The sequence below is a fragment of the Cylas formicarius genome, unplaced genomic scaffold, assembly GCF_029955315.1.
Source record: "Cylas formicarius isolate icCylForm1 unplaced genomic scaffold, icCylForm1.1 PGA_scaffold_10__41_contigs__length_53128322, whole genome shotgun sequence".
Taxonomy (NCBI): Eukaryota; Metazoa; Arthropoda; class Insecta; order Coleoptera; family Brentidae; genus Cylas; species Cylas formicarius.
The window spans coordinates 37510371-37516370 of NW_026844214.1; the positions used below are offsets into that span (position 1 = coordinate 37510371).

General features: G+C 33.1%; 1 protein-coding gene across 4 annotated transcripts in view; it reads right to left on the bottom strand.

Moving 5' to 3' along the window:
- Positions 1 to 5788, bottom strand: part of LOC132700179 (diacylglycerol kinase 1) — a 153876-nt gene extending 148088 nt beyond the window's left edge. For 3 of the 4 annotated variants that reach the window (XM_060667369.1, XM_060667351.1, XM_060667378.1), the window contains exon 1: positions 5480 to 5788. The gene's annotated coding sequence lies outside the window, so the exon portion shown is untranslated. Of the gene's footprint in view, positions 1 to 4734; positions 4796 to 5479 lie in introns of those variants that run through there. The other variant, XM_060667360.1, reaches the window with a different exon arrangement.
- Between the last annotated feature and the right edge of the window lie 212 nt (positions 5789 to 6000).

Here is a 6000-nt window from a genome sequence, read left to right on the forward strand (position 1 = left end):
AAGAAGCAGAGACATTTCTAAATTATTGCACAAGCACACTCGAGAGAGATATATACTCAATATTAGTCAGTTATGGTAAAAATTGTCTGTCCTATAATAATAACAGTTCTAAAAATTTTTGTGGTCCTGTTCGTAGTGTGTTCCTTGTTTGGTATTGTCTGGTCTGATCTTGTAGTCTGTGAAACCTGTAGGTACACTCCTTCTGAATTTCTCCTGCGGCGGGTATTGATTGCTGTTGCTGTCTATAACTTCTAAAGTTGGATAAGCAGAAGAAATCCAGAAGTGGTATCGCATATTATCGCATAGAAGAGATCAGATTACTCTCAGCAATTCAAATGTAATAAACATTTTGGGGTTATAGTCTCACAGCAATTAGATGTACAGGCTAGCTTCAGTATTCCATGATTCTTTTTCGAAAATTGTTTGTTTGACTATGCTTCATGCGACGTTCTTGAAATTAAAATTAATCTCATCTATCTCAGCTCTCTCACGAACACCTTAGAATACCTTATTTTAAATGAAACACCTGGTTTATTTCGATTTTGAATTTCTGAGAAAATTTCGTGGTAGATTCGTTAATCTTTCCGTGTGGATTTTTGGTTCGTCGTAATCGTTTATATGCCGTTCTTTCAGAATTGGTGTACATAATTGGTTAGTAAATTTTGGTCACCCTGTAAGTGATAAATTCATTTTTAATACCAATTTCAAAAGAACGATTCTTGAATTTCCGTTTAGCATACAAACGATAAACGAAAATAATGTTACATCTTTCAAAATTTTTAAATTAATCAAAATGAAGAATCCTATCATGAAATCCAAAAATGTACACAGTGTACCATTTAAAATAAGGAACTTGGGTGCTGTAAGATACTTATACGACACCATGTGTAACAACTATTTTCAGTGCATGCAGCACATCAATAAAAACAACTTTCGCATTTAAAACTTGTCAAAAAAATATAGATAGACGGAAATATAAAACAATCCCATAGTCGTGAGCTACCCTGTATACAGTAGATTCTATATAGATCCTGCCTATACGGATAACACATCCACTGTTTGAATCCAAGTTGAAAGAAGACATTCCAAAATTCGTTTTTTACGAGTAAGTTAATGACAGATCACCAATTCCATAGTTTTCGGTTAATGTTTACATCAGGAAGGAACGTCTGATAAAAAATGATCACAAGCATAATTGTTTCTTTATTTGTGAGAGAATTGCCACTCCGTCAATTTTTTTATGACGACCGAACATTAAATAAAGAACTAATTATTGTTCAGTCACTTTATTTACCATATCCGAACAGTGATAAAATTGCTAGCAAATGTAAAATTTCCAAGAAATGTTTCACTTTTATATGGACTTCTGTTACTTTTTTTTTCCTCGAGAGAACTTAAGCTGAAGACTAATGGAAAATAAGTCATATCTTCCGATATGAAATACTGTAGCAATCCCTTAAGTAAAAACCAAGTCTTGCGGTGATCTAAGGCAAGTGCTCACGTAACATAACACCGGAGGAATAGCGAGCAACAATGGGCAACATTTATATATCCAGTCGAGCAATATTTCAAACTCGAAGGTAACTAACATATAACTAGGGTCAAACTTCCCAGACATATCACCTCGCTTGACAAAATCTTTCATACTCTAGCTATAGTTCTTTAAAAATAAAATTTAAAAAATACACCTCTTGTACCCGATTCTAGCGCAAAACATGCTGAAAATTTTTGTCCATAAAAAAGGCTGTTATTGCTACATTGCACTTAATATTTTTGGTTGGTTATTTCTCATTGAACTAATTGTGTTTCAAGTTGGTCTTGTTTAGAAAGAAGATCGTGACATCGTGTGAGCGTGAAATTCTTTTTTTTCTTTATCTCAAGACCGAAGACTAAATTAAAAGAACCAAGTAACTTAAATCCGAGGCTCAAATCAATATAAACTAGAAATGGTGTTACTACATATTATTATAAAACGGCACCAGCTATTTTTTAACTGTAGTACCATAATATGTATATACATTTTGTAAAAAGTGTGGATCATAATCAGACTTTACTTCACCAAAACTCTATAATTCTGTAAATCGAGGGCGCTGAATATAAATATGTTAAAGAGATAGTACGTTAATTAACAATTTACAAGGTTTAGTTCTCAAAATTGTTACTTTTCTATTGCTCGAGCTGTGTAATTAGTTTGTTATCTTTCACGTTCTGTGAAGATTATTAACGATTTATTACTATAAATACTTGAAATTTATACATAAAAACAAACTATTATAAATGATCATCGTTTTGACCCTTTCGGCAATTCCAAGAGTAATTCAAATACGAATCATGAGCGAATAGTTAGTTATTGAATGAAAGAAAAATACAGTGGAAAAAATTAGATTTTTACATGCAGTGCGTTTTTGCTTGAACACTTCACTGGATTTGCGTATAGGTATGAAAAAAACTAAGAAAAATTAAAATCTTTTTGTGCACAAGAAAGAAAAGGAACAGAAGTGTATCAAATAATTTCTTTATTTTAATTTAAACTATGTCGGATAAGGTTTTTTAATTTATTGGAAACACCTATGATAAAGTCTCTATATATCCAAAATAAAATACGCTTGAATTTTTTTTGCTTTATTATGTGTTTATAGACTAAATGATGAAGTTTTAAAGCTAAAGGGTATTTGTGCATTGTGCATTGGTTGGATAAGTAATTTCTTTGGCATTTGTTAACGACGTATCTGTAATAGAGACAGACTGAATGTAGATTTTGTCTTTCTTCTTCCGAGTTCCATTTTTATCTTTTAATATGAAAGAAACAGGATTATATTTTCTGATTTTATATACTGTATATATGATACTAAACGCATGTAAGCTTTTCGAACGTTGAACCAAAAAACTTGCATTTTCACCCAAATCCAATAATGGAAAACTCTCTTTTCCATTATACCTGGGGGTATACCTTCGAATAGCGCAATGAGTGACCTTTACAAATAATTACAAATATTTCTTTGTTTACAAAGACGCCCATAATAAAAGTGCGTTTAACCAATAACTAGCTAATTAGGCGAAATTTTGTCTGTTAAATAACTGGCTAGAACGTATACCAAAACAATACCTCTATCGCGTGCTGAGTCAAGTTATTCGTTAAGAGGACGCTTTGTTGTGCAGGTCTTTAAAAACAGGGAATATTTATTATGCATTTACGAGAATTGCCAAGGGCACGCCATTTTCGACGGTTTTCTTCTTCGGCTGTTGTTATTGTTTTGTTATGTTTTAAATTGCTAAGTAATTAGCCGGGCAAACATTTTATCATTATCATTATAATTTTCCAAAATAATTAATAAAATGATTAACTAGAATAACCTTTTTACCATATCGATAAGTACTTTTTCATCCCTTGAATGTGATATTAATTAACCAAACCATTAATCTTGTAAAACCGAATATAACCGAGCAGGCTAAGCAAAAATAAAATTGACCTCAAGTTAAATATCCATCCATCCGAATCGGTCACGCGCTTATTAAATCTGACAGATACATTTATGTATTGATCGATATGAGTGAAATCCTGGAGAGATAAGTTCAAGTTTGTTGTCTAGCATCAAAAGGGATCACGCGCGGACACAAAATTCGAATTGTACGCAAATAGGACCTATCAAATTTCGTGGGTGAATATTGATGGACATAGATGAGAGTTGCACAAAACAACTTTAAACACGAGCCGAATCTCTGCGCGCAATGACGCAAAAACTTCAAGCAACATAACAAAAGAATAATCGCGTGAAGCATAACCCGATTTTTGGGTACATTTTTATCAAAAGTATGGTTAGCTGATCAATAGTATGGTTATTAAGCATCTGAAATCGCCTGTGTGAAAAAAAGTGGGAATTTATTTCTTTTCCGGGTTTATAATTTAAACAAATTTTCCCGTTTTCTGTAAATTCAAATGCAGCATGCCTCTAAAATCCTTGATGTAAGTGAATAATAACAATTTTTCAGAGTTTTTGGATCTAGAAAAATATGAGGTACATACATCATAGAAGAAAAATTATGTTTAACGTACGTTTATTAAAATTACTGATACATTGTAACTTTACAAACAAGAAACTATTGCCAGGACTATCACTACACAACTAACTAACCAAAATTATGACAATAACTTTATTTTTACTCCAAGTGAAAATAAAGAGAATTTATCGAATATTTTTGTAATTAGAAAAAAAGTTGAGGAACTATTTAATGACGTCTCATTTTAATATAAGTCACTTAAGGGTCACACGGTATACAGTGAGCAAAATACTATTAGCAAAAATTCTTCAGAATTAAAAGTTATAGCTTAGTTATAGTTATAGTTATGAGAAATTTCTGTATTTAAAAAATTCAATTCAATTCATTTTGTTCAAATTTAAGAACATTTCAAAAATTAAATCAGAATTTTAATATTTTACACAATCACCAACTTATTTATGTTTCTTTGAATGATATTGAACAAAAACAACAGTAAAATCACGAAACTATTCTTGCGAACTCCGTGAGACATGAGCAATTAATAGCAGCCATATTAAAAAACTGTAATGAAAATCTTTATTTTAAATATTTATTGAAAAACTATTCATAAAGAAATGTAGAACACTTAAGTACCACACTGTAGATGTCAGGGCAAAATTTTTGACAATTTATCAGTTTCTAAAATGTTTGACTCAACTACATAAATTAAAAAAGGTTCTGAATATCATTACTTACTTTCGTTAAATTAGAAACAATTCTTATAAACACGAGGAATAGGGACTACCTAAAATGTTTCTTGCGCTTTGTTATACCGGGTCGCACTGCAACCAATTGGCAGTCGAGACAAACGGCTCCGGATTTCGCCGAATCGACATCGAAGGATCCTGCGCATCATGTAACATACGGAAACCACTTGTTAAGAATTCGAAATGACACATTTGGCCCAATTAAAGTTTTTCAAGAATTTCATTTTATCTGATTTCCCTCACAGTTTCCCTCAATAAAAGTATGCATAGCTATACTATATTAGTGAAACATTTGAAAACAAACTTAGACTAACATTGATATTTTACTTAATTGTTAACTTTTTGGTATTTTAGTACGTGTGATGGTAACTGGTAAATTGTATTTATTTTTGTAACTTTCGTCGCCAGGTGATCAGTTTTTCTGTAATAACGTTATAGTAAATTATAGTAAATTAAAAAAATATCGTTAAATTCGTTAAACACCCTGGAACGCCTTAAACAAATTGGGCCAACGAAAAGTGGACTAGCGCAAAACTTTAGGCGAGGAGTATACCGAAAAAATGGAGCCCCGTTAAACAATTTTTATCCAATGTAATGAACTATATACTTCGCGGCGATTTTCCAAGCACGCGATATCCCGCTCCAATGATAACACAATTTAATCACGACATCCAATATACTATAGAAGCCTCTCGGGCAATAAAACAATTAAACTCGCTAATCGGCTAAATTACCGTTTTCTTATCTTGCTAGGGCCCCCTTTTTCAAAACCATCTGTGTCGTTTTAAACTACATCCCGCAACAGTTTAAACGCCAAACAGTTCTCGACAATATACGTTGCGTACAGTTTATGTCTGCCGGCGTGCACTTGCGTGGTGACGTTTTTATATTTTTGTAAACAATAAAATTTGAAATTTAAGCTGACACACACGAAAAGTGGATGTTTCGGGAACAGGCGCGCGAATCCAAATTCGTACGAATTCGCGGCTCCGTCAACCGACACTGCGGCGGAACCGGCAACAACGACGCGTCGCGTTCGCCGCTTCGGGAAGCTGCCGTTGCTGTGGTTACGGCCCGGGTTGCTACAGCGTGCTGCCATCTGTCTGGCGAACGGAATACCCACGAGATTTTACGGCACCAAATGCTGGAGCAAGAATTACAGAAAACGTTCCACCTATAAAATAAATAAGTGAGTGATATAAAATTATTGGGCAAACACAAGAAAAAGTTCAAGAAGAGCCACTCTCCGTCGGCG